Source organism: Halichoerus grypus, chromosome 2, assembly GCF_964656455.1.
Source record: "Halichoerus grypus chromosome 2, mHalGry1.hap1.1, whole genome shotgun sequence".
Classification (NCBI taxonomy): domain Eukaryota; kingdom Metazoa; phylum Chordata; class Mammalia; order Carnivora; family Phocidae; genus Halichoerus; species Halichoerus grypus.
The window spans coordinates 137,999,409-138,016,606 of NC_135713.1; the positions used below are offsets into that span (position 1 = coordinate 137,999,409).

Genomic DNA, 17,198 nt, shown 5'->3' on the forward strand with positions numbered 1-17,198 from the left:
CTGCCTTCGGCTCAGGTCATGATCCCAGGGTCCTGGGATCGAGCCCCACATGGGGCTCCCTGCTCCGCGGGAAGCCTGCTTCTCCCTCTCCCACTGCCCCTGCTCGTGTTCCCTCTCTCGCTGTGTCTCTCTCTGTCAAATAAATAAAATCTTAAAAAAAAAAAAAAAAGAGCAGAGGATTACACGCATAGCGCAGGTCCAGCGCCTGCCCGCAGGCTCGCTAGACTCCCCGCTGCGCCGCTACCACGGAGGACGTGGCATTCAGTGCGCATGCTCACTGCGGTAACTGCCAGTGGGCCGCTCAGGTGGGGCCGCCTGCGCATGCTCACTCCGGTAACGGCGGTAGGCCCCTCAGGTGGGGGCGCTAACACCTAACCTCTCATCGCCCCCACGGCAGTTCAACGCCTTACTCAGCACTGGGTTTAAGTTAGCTAGGGCTCTTTTCAAACTCAAAACAACCCAGCTGGGGAGAAGGATGATTTCACATCATGGAAACAATTTGTAAGGGGTTTTGGTGTAAAGCAGTTCGAGAAGCTCTAGAACCCTGGACACTGGGAACGTTAGGGTCTCAAGTGAAGAATTCCGGGCAAGTTACAAGAGGAGTCTGTCCACACCTGGAGTAGGAACCCAAGGTGAGAAGCAATTTGTCACTAGCTGCTAAGACTTAATAAGGAAAGCAATAGCAGTCCAGATATTTTGTCTTTCTTTACATCTCGTTTTAATTGAATGTCTTTAAAAAAATATATAGAGGCTAAGAATAGTTTTTTTTTTTTTAAGATTTTATTTATTTGACAGAGAGAGACAGCGAGAGAGGGAACACAAGCAGGGGGAGTGGGAGAGGGAGAAGCAGGCCTCCCGCCGAGCAGGGAGCCCGATGCGGGGCTCAATCCCAGGACCCTGGGATCATGACCTGAGCTGAAAGCAGACGCTTAACGACTGAGCCACCCAGGCGCCCCTAGGTTTTTATTATTTTTATTTTCTTTTTTTAGGTGGAAAGGATTATTGAGTAGCAAAAGTGTCCCTTCTTCTGCCTTCCCATTTTTCTTACGTTCATTTCCTCACACTTAGTAGATCAGTACTGAATATACAAAATTTGTTGCCCAAACCATGTATCCTTTCTCTTTCTGGTCACAGCATGTCCAGATAATAGACAAAATATCTAAGAAAAAACCATGTATCTTAAGTGTGGAGTTTTCTGTCTCAAATGCATATAATGAAAGTGTAAGTCCATATTGTGGGAGTAAGGGTTTATTTATAGAAACTGAAATACCAGATGTGCAGCCATGATTATTTTTCCAGATAAATCTAGAGACAGTGAATCGATTTCATTAAGGAAATGAGGACACTTTTAAAAGGGATTTATTTAATGAACTATTTTAAAAGTCTTATTTAAGGTAATGGAGGTAAGGGGGTAGTAGGTTAGTACCTGGGAGAGTCCATTTGTTTGGGCGCGGAGTGTCGAGTGCAGGGTTGCTACAAGCAGGAAGGACTGGAGTCTTTGTTACCTAGATTTGAATATGGCAGCGGTTAATTCTGGAGCGTGGAGGGCATTGTCTGACGCAGAGCCGGCCCCACGGCGAGGGGGCTGGAAAGTTGCTGGGAAGAACAGAGACCGCATCCGGCACAGCTGAAAGAACTTCGCTTCCCCTCCACACTGGTCAGTGACACACAAAATCAAGCATGAAAACAGGAAAAAGTGGTTTTGAAGCTGAGGCGGTCCAAGCCACCCACGATCACTTTGAAAAACTTTTAGCATTCACCTCAGGAAATGACCCTTCACATCTCTTGTTCACATGCTGGCTGGCGGCCCAGAAGTGGGGGGTCAAGGAAGATGATTATACAATTCAGAACTTGCTTGAGGAAGGCCTGAGCTGTCGGCAGGTTTCATATTAAATTCGTCCCGTGTTGTGGCGGGGGCCGAGGGGATGGGGAGGAGTGTGAAGGCAAGTTGTCATGATGGTGATGTGTTTTAGTTCTGAAGAGAGTGCTTAGAAGATATTGTAGAAGGCCTTTAATTAAAGAGTTTATTTTGATGAACCAAAACACATTATAAAATTCTTCAACTTTGACGTATTTATGACACAGTGTGGGGCCAGATTGATGGAAATGTTAAATCTGTGGGGTGGTGGGTGCTCAGGTGGATATCTGAGTCACAGATGATTGACTTGGGATATACTCTTTCCACCATCCAGGCCGACTAATATACCGTGTGGTTGTGGAAGTCCTATCTCAGAGAAGTTCAATTTCTAAAAATCTCAGCACAACTTTATAGAACCCTCAAAACTAGCACCTGAGTTTTTTGTCTTGGCATCTGGTGCTGCCCTTGTTCTGAAAGGCCTGAAACAATGGCATTGTTATGTTGTCTTGCAGGATAAGATGCGGGATCTGCACCAGGGGCCACAGAAGTTCCTCTCTTGCTGAATTCAAATGGCTGAGTGGCAGAGTTTCCAAGTCCCTGTGGATCTAAAGGCAGTGCTTTAAGTCATAGTATTTCTTTGGATAAATTTTTTAAAAGTTTACTAGAAACCACTTTCTGCCAAGTTAAGTGGGACATTTTTAATCATTGGGTCAAACGGCCACCTGGAATTGCGATATCTTATTGAACGAGTTAGCATTTCTGCCAAACCTATTTAGTTTACGTTGAGCCCTAACTGCCTTTGGCTGAAAGTGGTTACTAAAAGCCGTTCTTTGAGCTTGTGATTGGCCCATTGGGGTATCCACTTGTGCAAATTCCTGCATCCATCAGTAAATGTGTCTGAAATCACGGCTCTGGGTTGGGCAGAATAGCCCTGACAACTCAGACTTTCATGTGGGTTCAGGACATAGGTTCTGTGCAAACGGGAAGCACTCTCACTCTTGGCTCATTCAATGGACTCGTGAGTCCTTTCCTTCCAGGAATCTGACCAAACAAACAAACTCCAGGTTTCCTTTAAGTGAAATTCCAGCCTATCTGCATGAACTTTGGACACTTCTTCCTGAACTTTCAGACTTTGGTTTGCCTGTGAATTTGCAAGGTTGCACATATTGGTGACTGGGATAAGCACAGGGAACTTGGGGCTGGCATCGAAAGGGATATGGAAAGTTATATTAAAGTCAACTCAAGACTTTTTGCAGTGAAGCCTTGGAAGAGAGAGTTAGCTGAGGGAAAATGGAGGAGGATAAGGAAGAGGGAGAGGAGTGAGGTAGGGAAGGGGACAGGAGGAGAAGAGGGGAGGAGAATGAGTAGATAGTAATTGTTGCATTAATTAGAGCACTGTGCAGTGAGTATGTCCAGCTCTCCTTGCCAATGAAAATGGATAATTCGCTCCTCTGTTTCTGATGTTAATCATGGCCTTCTGGCTTGCTTGGCTAGTATAACATGGGTGGGTGTGGTATATGTTGCTTACAGGCAGAAATGTAAAGAATGTAGTTCTCCACATTTCCTTCTGTCTGCTGTGATCATAGAAGTGTCTGCTCAGAGTTAGCCCTGTCAGCTTGATCCCCGAGTGACAGTCATGAGCAGAGTCCCTTTGCCAACCTGCATTGGACATGTCATGTGAGCCAGGAAATAAACTTCTGCTAAGGCATTGAGATATTGTTCCCATAGCATAATCTAACTTATCCCATCTAATACAGAAATTAGCACCTAGAAAGAGGAAGCTTGTATAACGAGACCATACAATAGGTGGCTTTGGCCTGACTGCTGAGCAGCAAAACAACTTGTCAGAGCCTAGAAACGCCATGATCCATATTAGATAGTGGCAAGTCATTAAGTAAAAGTGTTGCTTGCAGTAACTTTGAACAGCTATAAGTCAATAAAGAAAAGTCCAACAGGACAATAGCATGATGTGCAAAGAATATGAATAGTTAATGTATTAGTCCAGATCCCCTGGGGCCTGGATGCCAAGATGGGATTACATGTGCAAGGGGAAATGTTGTTTGAGAGGAAATGGGAAGGAGCTGGGAGAGGTTGGGCCAGTTCTCAGACCATGATGTGAGTGTGATGCTAAGTGACACTCGGGCAAAAGTGTCTTAAGCCATCCTACCATCTCAGGAAACTTCTGCAGGGTCTTTGGAGAGTCCTTGGCCAAAGCAACCCTTGGAGATGTCTCATGGAACAGGCCTGCCTCAGTGTCCCTGCCATGCTTGGTTATTGGCTGGGAGCAGAAGGCGGCCGCTGGGACCCTCGGTTTCTTTCAGACCCTTTGGTTGCAGGTCTGCAAGACGCACTCTTCTGGTCATCACCGTTAGCTTCCACATGTTAGACACATGACAAGATGGGTAATCTTCCTCATCCTAAGTGGATTTCAAAGAACACAAAACGTGTTTTCATCCCTCACGTAGGTAAAATATTAAAAATATTTGATAATAGACTATGTTGACAGAGATGGGGAAAACAGCACTCTCCTCCTTGAGTTATGAGAATTTAAATGGGTATAACCTTCTCAGAGACCATTTTCCATATCTTTCAAAATCACACATGCATATACCTCTGGCCCAGCAATGCCTTCTTTCTAATCTCTCCCAAGGACACATTCGCATATGCACAGAGTATTATGTCCCGAGATATTTACTTAAGCAGTGATTGTAATAGCACAAGAGTGGAGACAAATGCCCACTGATAAGGAACCAATTCTATAAAGTATATCTATCCATAGAATTAAATATGTGCCTTCAAAATAATGAGGCATGTAATGATAAGGCACACTCTCTCAGATTTAAGTTTAAGTTAAAAAAAGAAGATACACCAGTGGTAAAAGGTGCTCACATTTGTGTTTTGAAAAGAGAAGTCCTAGATATGCATGCCACTTGCATCTCTGGATGACCACATAAGAGGCTAATGGCAGTGACCGTCCCTGTGGGCACATCCAATGAAGGGGTATTAAGGGACAGGAGTGGAAGGGCGACTTAACTTTTCACTGTGTTTTTTTTTAGTATTATCTGAATGTTTTACCATGAATATGGATGACCAATTAAAAAAACAATTAAAAGATAAATAAATAATACAGTAAGAAAAAACTTTCTCTCCCTTCTGGCACTCACAGCCACTCTGTGTCAAAATGATTTCTTATCCTCCTGTTAAATGGCCATGTAGAGCTGTTCTTGTCTGGCATGAGTACATATTATTAAATTGAAAAGGAAAAGAACTGAAATGTTATTTCAGCGACCCTGGAATCGTGTTTGAGGACAATTTTTGCAGTATTGGGAAGATTTGCCTTTTACCAGGATCTGCCGTATAATGAATAGTGCCACCACAATCTAGAGAGAAACCAGAATGCAATTATAATCCAGTTTGGGCACATGATTTTAAGGTTCTGTATATCATTTTGCCAAAGATTTTTTTTTTTTTTGAAAACAAAACCAAACTCCGCATTTCTCTTGAAGGTCACACACTAGTATGAACCTGGGGGAAGCTATTCAGAGAGAACAGAATGTGACGCACTTCACTTTTTTCAAGGAAAATCAGAACAAGGAACATTATTTTTTTTTAAAAGGGGATGGCCATTATTTGTATCATCCTCTTTGAACATATATTCTAGGCTCCTATCTGCATCTCTGAGATCTGGTATTCCAGAATCACCCAAGCGAAGGGATCTCAAAGGCCATCTCTTTTTCTGCTCTCATTTTATAGATGAAAAAACTGGAGCCCAGAGAAATTGAACACATTTTCCAAGGTCATACAGCCAGAAGCTTTCCCATTTTCAGCATCAGAACACTTAATGTGAGCATGGCCCCGTCCTTAAAAATGCTGTGTCCCTGACCACTTCTGGCCACACTTCCCAGAGGCTCAAGAAATCTTTCAGGTGGGCTCCTATATATGTTCTCTTTCCCACCTATGCTTAGGCCTTTCCAGAAAGACTATCTGTTGGTACACATTTGCTGGTAAAACCGGATAGCAAGATGGGCATGAAGAATGGAGATTGTTCATTGTTCTCCATTTTAAAATTTATCTTGAGCCCCCCCTTTTTTTTCTTTTCACGATTACCATATGAGTATTGATTTTAATTAGTTCTGTCTATTAAGATTCCCCTTAGGTTCAGAAGCCAGCCTTATAATTAACCATTCAGCTTTCCTCTTGCTGGCTGTTTTGTTCGGTGAGTTACTGCCGCCCTCGGTCACAAACTGGGATCGATGCTCCTCTATGGATCCGCCCTCAAGAGTTCAGACTCAGATGGAGTTACTGTCTCGGGTGGTTTTCCCTGTCTTGTTACAGACATGGGAGTAGGAAAAGGTGGCTCTCAGACTATATGACCCTTTTCCTATTCATTAAAGCAGATACACTTGCATCAGGGTCTCCAAATGGTGTGTATGTTGCTGGCAAGGATTATGGTGATGTCCAGATGAATGTTTTGAAGCTTGCTTGATATAAAAAACCTCATCATGCTGCACCCCTTTGTATTTTGTGATTAACTTGGTACTTCTGTTGGGTGGAGTAGGGCTTGAAGCAAAAGTTTATAGTCAGTTTTCTCTTCTGCTTTCATGCCATCATGAGTTCTGGAAGGGTAAGGAATGCTCCTCGGTAATTTATCTCATGTGTGAGATCTGATCACCCAGAAAACATGTGTGGTGTTTAAAGTTTTAGAATACACATTTTGAGGCTCAACTCCCAGGTGCATTTTCTGTGCATATGCAGATTTTACCAACCAATTTGTATTTGGGTTTGTAGTTACGATAGAGTAGGTGTTTGGGATAATGATGGTAATTCTGGACTTTGTTTACAGACAATCAATTAATAATTGGATGAGAGCCATGACAACAGTCCTTTCAGATTAAATCAAAATCCCTGACGTTTTCTGGGGCCTATTATTGAATGCAATCCATTATTTTTAATGAAACAGCTCAACAGTTTAATGTGCTCTTTGTGATGTTTAGAGACTCTGGATTTGCTGATGAGACTACAAAATTCTCTGTGTTCACCTGAACAAATGGTGAAGGAGGAAAATGTCCAGGTCCATCTGTTCCTTAGGTGCCAAATGCCTTTCCTTTCCCATGGCCCTTCCCTCCTTCAGTGTCCCGTCTGCCTCCCAGACTCTCTCTCGGGTACCTGGAAACCTTTACAGTCAGAGTTTATTTCCTGATGTTGGTAGCTAAGGCTATCACTCAGAGCTGAGGCTTTACTTCTCTTGTGACTTTTTGTTCTTTCCTGATCAATCTGGGAGAGTTTCAACTGCATGGAAGCCCATCTTGAGGGCTAAAGCCAGAATAACTGGGTCAGGGAACTCAGAGTAATCATTATAAAACAATTATGTAACCAGAGGAGTGTCTTCTCTCATCTGCTCCTGGTATTTTTAAACGACTGTCATATGGCAGGCTGAAATGAGATACTTTGTGTCCTTTGTCTTATGTTTAGCAAAATATCACTGGACAAGAAAAATAGAGCAGTGCATTAAAACATGCGTTACTACAGTGAAGCAATTTACTATTTGATTATTATTTATTGAGTGCCTAGTATTTACATACCGACATCATGAGGTATATAAAATAAACTCTAAGTTTCCTGCCCTCAAGGAGGCTCTATCTAGGAGCGATTAGGTCTGATCAAAGACATAGAGCTGTCTGTGAAGCCAATGAGTCGAAGTGGCCCAATGGCGAACCTGGGAACAGCGGTCATGCAAATGAGCCAGAGGAAAGCGTATTCACGTACTCAGCTCAGAAAAGACTTGGGTCACATGTAACTGCGTGTAGGAACACGACTCACAGCTGGGTTTTAAGGACAATTATGCAACTATGACAATACTAAGCAAGATCTGATTTCCCCTTAGACTTGAGTCCTGCAAAGTAGGAATGTGTTATCTATCTCCTTTCACAGCAATGCTTAATGATGTGTCTGTGCAACAACAGAACAATCCTTTAAGGGGGAAAGTGAGTGACAGTCATTGACAAAATTTGCTGGGAATTAATTTTCTGCGGTTCCCTAGTGAGCACATGCATTTCATATTTCAAGACCATTGTTGCAGATGAAAGAAATGTAGGAAAAATGGAGCTATATTCAATACATGTTAAATGTAATACTTTATACTTCCAGGGGAAAAAATGTTCATATTTGCTCCAAAGAAGGTTAGAAACTAAAGTTGCCAGTAATGAAACATTAAATGTTTGAATACTAACCCACCTTGAGATGGTTTAATAGTGTTATATTCTGAGGCCTGATGGCTTCAGGTGTGTGATGTGTGGTTATTTCCAATGTTCCTCTTCTAGAAGATGGTGCTCCTGGGAAGAATAAACAGGACTAGGCAATAAGTTTTTTTTTTTTTTTTCTTAAAGCAGTTTCTTTTAAGTTACTCACAGTTTATCCTCTGAAAAAAGTGCTTTAGAGAATAAGTAGGATGCGAAATAGGATCTACATGCAAGTTTGGTATTAGCAAATGACCCCAAAATAGTATGGTAGGTTAAAGCGTCCTAGGGAGTCCAGAGGCCCTCTGGAATCGGACTGCTGGACTGGCTTCGAGTCATGGCTTTGACACTCATTAGCTGTGTGATATTGGCCAAGTTAGTTAACCTCTCTGTGCCTTACAAGGTCTATCTCGTATGGGTTTTGTGAGAATTAAGTAAGTTAATAGTAACCGAAGTTGTAGATCCAGTATGTGTTTAGCATACGCTGGAAATAGTCCTGAGCATTCATGCCTTCAGAAAGTGCTGTGTAGTGGAACCTGAACATAATGTAGCCTTGTGTGTCAACTGTACTCCAATAAAATAGAAATAGTTTCAGAAGCGCTGTGTTTGTGGTTGTCATTAGCACAGAGCCTAGCCACCTGCTGTTAAGTCGTGCCAGGGGCCACCAGGCTTCAAGTCTGTCAGTGACTGCTCAGCTTAGTAACCCCAGAAACATGTGGAGTGGCCCTGGAAATGGTGATTCCTTCCGTGAAGGCCTAGGCTGATTCCCGAGACCGCTGCTTCTTCCCCGGATGCTGCCCGTTGGATAAATTCCCCATTGTTTACTTGGTATATAATTTATCCCCTGTTTCCAAAAGGGATTCAGAGTGTTGATGGGGGGCCTCAGTCCTCCAGCTGCGTTGGCATTTCCTGGCGGGCCATTTCACCGTTGGGTATAGAGACCTCATTGTTCTCTGCCACCAAATGTGACACAGTCCTTTTCTTGTTGGAATCTGCGGCGGGTTTGCCGAGGGGGGAATTTCTGTTGAAAAATCTCGTGTGGGGCCAAAGGGATCCTCTTTGGCTCCGTATAGACTGCAGTTGCACTGATGTTGGAGGGTTGGGGGACAAAAGCGACCTCCCATCCCACCAGGCCTGTCAGTATTTCCTTAGCACCTGCTCTGTGTAAGGGAGAAAATACTCATCTGCTTTCAGAAGATCTATTTCCAAATCAGAAAGCATCAAATGTGAGATTTTCCCCATGTCAGGCGCCAGAACAGATCCAGTGGAAAGTTTCTGAGTATTGTGTGGAAAAACACAACAAAACAAAATGTAAAACAGTGACTTTCTCTCAGCCTCACCTGGTAGAAAATATCCAAGTGTATCAGAGTACCAAGACTAGGGCAGCCCGAGGAAGGGGAAAGAAACATGGCCCCCACACCCCATTATTCTTAGAGGCTGTGTGGAGACAGGCCATAGGGCTGCCCTCCATCCTTTGCCCCTTGGTTTGTGGTTTCTGTCAGCTTTACACCTGCTGGCAGACCCTGCCCACCATTCTGCCCTGTCTCCACCCCAGTTCTCAGGGAATTCCGTGATTTTGGATTCCTTCTCCGGTCAATCTAAACCTTCTTAGGCTCTGTCCCTCTGCTGTCTTCATTCTCAGACAGCAGAGAAATAAACAGTGTTACTCACATTAGCTGCCTCGAGGTCACTTTAATTCCAAGGTAGGCATGTGTGTGCCTCTGTGCATTTGTAAGAGTTGGGAGAGGTGAGGATTGATATATATATTTAGGGAAGAATGTGAGTAACTCTTAGGCTATTTCTAATTAATCTAGGCACCCTAGCTATTAGTTTTATTGTTGTTCCTCTGAGTAAGCTAGGACTGTGAATGTTGATTGGATGTATTTTTTTCAATCCATCCATCCATCCATCATATGTCATAAAACACAGTTTGTCCCTTATTCTACTGATGGACCAATTTGATTATTTTCAGGAAGAAATATTTAAAGAGATGTGCAGATGAAGTCCAAGTATGCCATCCTGATTGGGTTAAAACAAATCCCTATCAGAATATGGAAAGAGGAAGGTAAGGGAGAGTTGTACATTTATTTTATTTATTTTTTAAACCTTATAAGTGATCATGTGTCATCATGTGACAGTTATCTTGACAAAGAAAAATAAACCCACCCCAACAGTGTGTGGGGACATGCTCTTGGTCTGTATCTCAGTGCTGGCCCTACTTTACCCTCTTGAGAAGCCGTGAAGGCTCCTGGTCTTGCTTTCCCCCATGTCTTTCTCCTGGTCAAGGGGAGATTTTTCTCATCATCAGACTCACCCAGGGGCAGCTCCTTGGCCTGGAACTGCTGTGAGGCCCAATGTCAAGGGCCTTCTAGTTTCCACGGCTCTGGCAAGGAATTCAAGAGACCTGCCACATTATATAACTTAAAATCAGAAGTGTCCTAGGGAGTCCAGGGCCCAGAGAGCAGGCAGTGTTTTACCGGACGACCCCTAGCCGCCACAGTTGGGTTGAGGAGGAAGGGTACCTGCCAAGTGTCTTTTCAGCATGGAGTCCTCTCCTCATAATGGAAGACCACCATCCACATGGCATTATTTTCAGGTGTTGATAGTCTCTTTGCTGCCTCATTCATTTTGCTCTGATAGTTGGCTTGTGATATGGATATTATAATATACCTGCACATTACCTTTTGTTGTTTACAGAGACTAGATCTACTCATTTCATTGCAAACTGTGTTTAGTCATGTAGTTAAGTGGAGAGGGACAGAATGCAAATAATGAAACAATGAAGATATATAGGAGCAGGATTTAGGGAGAAATAATGGGACGAGTACTGGACTAGGAATCCCAGGGTTTGGATGTGAGTCCAAGTTCCCATGTCTCGGGGCTGGTCCAAGGATATCTGAGGCTCTGTCTATGCTTGCTTCATTCTGTGTAGTCCCCGGGTGCCTTTTCTCTCTTCTCTTGTCCAGCTACATGTTGACCCTCTTCTTTTGATTCCTTATAATTTTTCTAGGTCAGGGGCAGGGTCAGCTCTTTGTTTCCTCCTCTCTTCCTCTTCCCTTCCCTCCCTCCCTCCCTCTTTTCCTGTTCTTGTTATCCTTTATCAAGCTGCCCAGAGGATGGGGAAATGACCTAGCATTTATTGAGGGTCTCTGTTTGCCAAGAATTTGACCTGAATCCTTGAAACAATGCTGAGTAATTGGAATGGTTGTTTTCGTATTTTTATTATTTCAAGGAGGAGGAAACTGAACCTAAGCGATGTTGAATACCTTGGCCAAGATCACATGGTTGACGTTGGCAAATCTACATCTAGCTAAGTCCAAAACTCTTTGATCTTCCCATTATGGAACACTGCCTCCCCTTGAGAGTGTCTTGCCGCCCAGGGTTTCCAGTGCTTTTAAGAGTTGACCCTCTTCCAGTTTTGATGAGTAGAATGATGATGGTGTCTCATCCAGGGCTCTTCTGTCTTTACTCTTCCTAATTCTACACTGAGGCAGACAGTTCTAATTTTTTTTCAGCCTCATCAACATACTTACTTTGGGGTCCCCTTCATCTATAGAGACCAGGATTCTTAACCTTTCCCGGGTCATAGAGGTAGAGAATCTGATGGAAGTTATCCTTATGAATTTTCGTGTGTGCACGTGTGCATGCACACACACATACACTCCACGTTTTTGCATAGTAATTATGGGGATTCAGAGAACCCCAGAGGCTTAACTCTGGACCCCTGTTAAAGGTTGTTGGATCAGGAGGATTACTTTTCACCAGTCAGGGGCTGGGAAAATGTCCAGTTTTCTCTGTCCTGGGTAGGAAAGTAATTCATTTTCAGCACCCTGCAACGGCATGGTGCTCATGTCTCATCCCAGGTGGAATTTTTTTTCCAGGTAGGCGTTGGCACGTGCTCTGCGTGTCTGCCGGCTTCCTCGGGCTGGCGAGCCCAGTGAGGCCGTCACTAAAGATGATCAGCCTGTCTGGGCTCTGTGTCTGTGCCTCCTTTCTCCACCGGAATTACTGGCATAACTCTTGCTTCCTCTGCTTCTCAGGGCAAAAGGGAAATGGGGTAAAATATACGAGCACTTTGAAAGTAAAGCTACATGTCAGTGTGTCACTGAAGAAAACACTCTGGGCTTGGCCATGTTTTGCATAGTCTTCTATTCCAGCACTTCTGCTTGAATCATCTTGATTCAAAATAGCTGTAGCTGACATTTCTCAAACTTTCTGAAGGAAGGGAGAATTTGGTATTCCACCTGAGGCTTAGCTAAGGACCAGCAGCCTGCTGGTATACGTCCCAGCTGCTCAAGGCCTTCATTTTAAACGCACTCTGAGGCTTAAATTGGACAGACCCTTGCATTTTGCATTTTTTTTTCCTTCTTTCTGAGAGCTACCCAGCACTGCTGGCAAATTTATAGCTGGCTGGTTTGGTTAATTAGGAAAAAAGTCTGATGCATGAAGATTATGTAAACCACAAGCACTATAAAGTAAGCATCTTTCGGGGTTCACAATCAACCCAGGGAGATGTGACACCTGTCCTTAAAATGCCCGACACGGTAATTTTGTATTATGGATTCGAAGTTGGGGATGTGTCATGGCAGTTTCCCTGTTGTTTGCTTAGGTGGAGGCACAATGTTACCGAAGCCCTACCATGATCTTATTACAGGAACGGCTCCAGTGTCTTGCACAGAGTGAGCAATTCTGATTCATTTTCTCGTCGTGATGCAGAAGACACTTGCAACTTTAATGTGGTCCCTGCTGCCTGTTGGAGCCCTTTTTAGGACTAATCATTTGACTTTGCACTAATGAGATTAAACCCAGCAGGGGCAGATATTTTCCTTTTTAATTTTCATTCCTGTTATTTAATTGGCATTACACACACATAATGAGACCAGAAAAAAATAAAAACACCCTGTAGCAATCTGTTCAATACAAATAATTCAGCCAGATGCAGCCAGATGTATCCATGGTGACTTCCTTGACTCTGTCACTGCCGGCACGACAGGGAAGATGGCCCAGAGCACTTAACTCCCTGGTTGCTGAATGGGTCAGAGAGGTGCTTTCTGCCTTGCTCCTTCCACAGGAAAAGGCAGTTAGCCCAATCCGTGTGTTTCTCTGGATTGGGAGTTGTCTGCTCAGCATCTGTGTGAGTGATATGGCCTGGGGTTCGGCGTGGGTGCTGGTCCTGGTGTTGGGGCTGGCTCACCACCATGTGGTTCCAGTGGTGTAGACAAAGACATCATCCATCAGTTCCCAAGGCTCCATTGTATGGTATTCTTCCTGGCGATGAAACACTGAACCACACTGATGGTGAGGCCATCAGAACAGGTAACAGACAGGAACACTTCCTTTTTGTGCACCAGGTTTCTGTATCAGAACCAGTCTTCTCTTCTGAAAAAAAGGTACCGTCTTTTGGCGTCCAGTAGGAGGAGGTCCTCTCTGATGAGCCGTCATGGTTTTAATCTTTTTAGGACCTTTCGCTGGATTCAGGATCTCAGGATCAGCCTCTTCATCCAGAGGTGTCCAGCAGAGCACCATCACATGGTGGTGACCATGAGGCTTCCTTCAGTCCACCAGAAGCACCTCCTTTCTTCCCACCCCCGTCAGGTGACCATTATTGTAAACGCCACATCCCATGGAACAAATGGGTTGATTCTAAAGTGTATTTTGGAACTTTCCTTTGTTGACACAGCACATGGAACATAGAAGTTTCCGTGCCTGTAATATACAGGACATTAACGTGATATCGTCCATGTTCCCACTGAAGGAAAGGGGCGAAGGAAGGAAGCCTCACTCCTCTTCATTATGCTCTGTCCTTGTGGTTTTTTTCTACCCAGCGCTGGTTCTCTTGCACTCTTCCCTTTTCCATGAAATGCACCAGCATCCTGGTGATAGGGAAACTAGGAGGCATCTTTCAGACTCCCTCCCTTTTGCCAATGCATTTCCTTGTGTGGCTTGGGATCTGGCTCTTGTCTACTAAGATGCCACCATCTCTTGCAATTGCCTCTCCTGCAATAGTCAGTCGCTTCTTTATTGTCTTCATTTCATTCTTAGACGAAAGCAGGATGATTAGCATCCCTCCCTGGCTCTGTGCTGTCTGTCCTTTGCTGGACGCTCCAGCCTCACCTTGTTCTTTGTTCTGTCTGCTCTAGCCACTTCCTTTCAGTTTCCTAGTGCTGTGCCTCTCCCTCGCGGAGGATGACTCTACCAGCTTCAGACTTTACCTGGAACGTCCTTTCCTCTCCCCTTACCCACCTTCATCTTGCCAGCAGCATAAGCGGCCGTTTCCCCACAGCTGGCTCTCCAGGTCACGTCATATGCTTTGTCATTCCGGCTTCTACAAGGGTGGCCCCTTCCCAACTCCCACCACGGGCTATAAACTTCCATCTGTAAAGTGACCCCAATTTTCTCTTTTCTCAATGAGAAGATCTCTCTCTTTTTTTTTTTTCCAAACAAGAATAAACAAACCTGGAGAGATAGAGTTGAAACAGACAACAGCCTGGTTATGATATTTTATGTCGGCATATATTCCATGTTCCCAATCACATTATGTAAAACAGTGTGAATGCAGAGACATGCTTTTTCCTGCTTTCACTGTGTCTGTGGTCTTCATATTCATCTTTGACATCACGTCTTCATCATCGCTAAAGCCACTTTTTGAATTCTCTAACGCAGTTTTGGGAGGCATGTCACTTTCACTTCTGTCTAAGTTGTTTGAGATACAGCACTTTTTGAATCATGTATGATGCTGTCACTGGAAATTTATCCCGAGCCACTAGAACCCATTTGTGTAACATTAGGACAGTCCCCCCCCCCCCATTTGTCCTGTGAGTATGTATTTCTGCTTGCCACGCTCTAGCCACTCACTGTATTGCTTTTAAAAGGGATCTTTAAAAGGCTTGTTTACAATGACATCCAACATTTGCAATTGTTAGGTCATCCCTCAGGGACAATTACTAAATCTTCGTTAAATTCCATTCCTTCTTTATTGCCAATTATGTCCGTTCTAGGTTAATTTGCTGAAAGACAATTCAGTGAACGACCAATTTGCTTAATTTACCTGTTTCTTTTCACTATTTAATTTTAGCCCACAGGCTTTTGTTTTGTCTGCCCAACAGCATTGTAAGGAATGTGAAATTGGTCTCCACCTCAGTTCCTTCTACTTGGACTGGGTACTGTTTGGCAGCTCAACCCTCCCCTCCCCAATTTCTTTTTTCTAATAGAACATTTTCTTTTCTTTTTTTTTTTAAAGATTTTATTTATTTGACAGAGAGAAACACAGTGAGAGAGGGAACACAAGCAAGGGGAGTGGGAGAGGGAGAAGCAGGCTTCCCGCGGAGCAGGGAGCCCGATGCGGGGCTCCATCCCAGGACCCTGGGATCATGACCTGAGCCGAAGGCAGACGCTTAACGACTGAGCCACCCAGGCACCCCAGAACATTATCTTTAGGTATGCACCCCTCCCTCCCAGCCATGGGACCCTGGAAAAACTGACCCCATCTTTGTTTTAAGCATTTTACATTGGGTGAGGCCAGATGCAGATGAAGAGAGAAAAACCAGAGTTTTACAGTTTTGTTAGACCACAGACCCCTGGGGAGAACTCAGTATGCTACTCAGGGACACTTGGGGGAAGCATTGAGGGCCTACATGATGCAGAGTGAGGGAGCAGAACTGGGGGCAGGCACGTGGATTGTGGTTTCTGTGGGAAGGAATGGGAAAGGCAAGGATAGGCGATCTTAGGATTGGATACGTATCTTTGAAAGTGGCACCCCCACGGAGTTCATGTTCACTGTGACATTAGAGTATATGGTTTGGGGTTATCTAAAATTTCCAGATGTTTTTGGGTGAGTCCAGGTTTATTTGGGAACAGCTAATAGACATTTTGTGGATGTTAAGGCATTGATTTACAGAAATTAAAAGAATGTCTGATATAATCCCCACTTCACAGGTGAGTCTCAATGAGTCTAAACCATGTATGGAATATGGAATCTCCCTGGTGAAATATGACATATGTTTGCCTGATCCTGTCTTAGGCTGAGAAGGACTCAGAGAGTCCTGGCCATCTGAGGCTATGCAGGATCGCAGACTTCATACTGGATTCCAGTATGGAATATTGAGACCCAGATGAGGCAGATTACATCTTAGCAGAGGCCAGCGTGGACAAAGAATTTTCACAGACATGTTGCCCCATTCCTCCTGATGCTCGCAGATCATCCACAGACCACAGATCACCCTCAGGGAGAAAAGAAGAAGGAGAGGTGAGAAAGGATAAAAACTGTGTGTTTATCCAAAGGAGTCTGAGTGTGTGTGTGTGGGGGAAAGGGGGGTAAACCTCTGGGATGGGCTCAGTTTACTTGACTTGATATATTCAGGCTTCTACCACAAGCGTCCAAGAGCTAAGCTGAGATGTTCAGAAATGAAAGAAGTGAGACTACTGCATTCATCCCTGCTCTTTAGCAAATATTCTGTCTTGATCTCTTTAAATGGCCTTGAATGCAGAAGTTCCGGGCCACATTTCTCCTTTGTAAGTTTGGTGTTTCAGTTGGCTTTACCTGTACTTTGTCCTGCTCACTCTTCTTTTAGTATGGTACCCCTTGTGGGTGTTGTTAGAACTACAGGGGTCTGAGCCAAGGTGAATTGTGTCGCATTGGATCCTCTGGCTTGCCTATAGTTAGTGGAAATTGACTAAAGGTGGCCTTGTCAAATTATTTGTACTGGCTCATTTGACATAACAGAAATGCCAATGCAAAATTCTTTAATCTTTCTAGACTAAAAAGCCACAGTATTTCAAGCCCTAGGTGGGTGTCAGAGATGATTGGTCAGTCACCCTGCAGGTATGGATGCTTGCAGCCTTCTCTCTCTCTCTCTCTCTCTCTCTCACATACCTAGGTATTTTGTGATAATACTCTGCAGATTAAGTCCTGCCTTTCACATTTTTACGTTGTCACTTAAAGTTTTTCATTACATATTTCAATGTTCCAAAGGATGTAATTTCCATTATTTGGTAAATATTGACACCTTAAAATAAACTTTAAGATGACTCTTTTGAATGTATCCAACACATATGAATTCCATAGTAATTTGATTCCCACTATAATCTTTTAAAAAAATTCATGA

At 43.8% G+C, this 17,198-nt stretch overlaps 1 long non-coding RNA gene across 1 annotated transcript in view; it reads left to right on the forward strand.

The window, feature by feature from the left end:
* Nucleotides 1–479: 479 nt before the first annotated feature.
* Nucleotides 480–17,198, forward strand: part of LOC144380990 (uncharacterized) — a 165,818-nt gene continuing 149,099 nt past the window's right edge. Inside the window, exon 1 of the long non-coding RNA XR_013445380.1 lies at nucleotides 480–632. This is a non-coding gene — a long non-coding RNA (uncharacterized LOC144380990). The remainder of the gene's footprint in view (nucleotides 633–17,198) is intronic.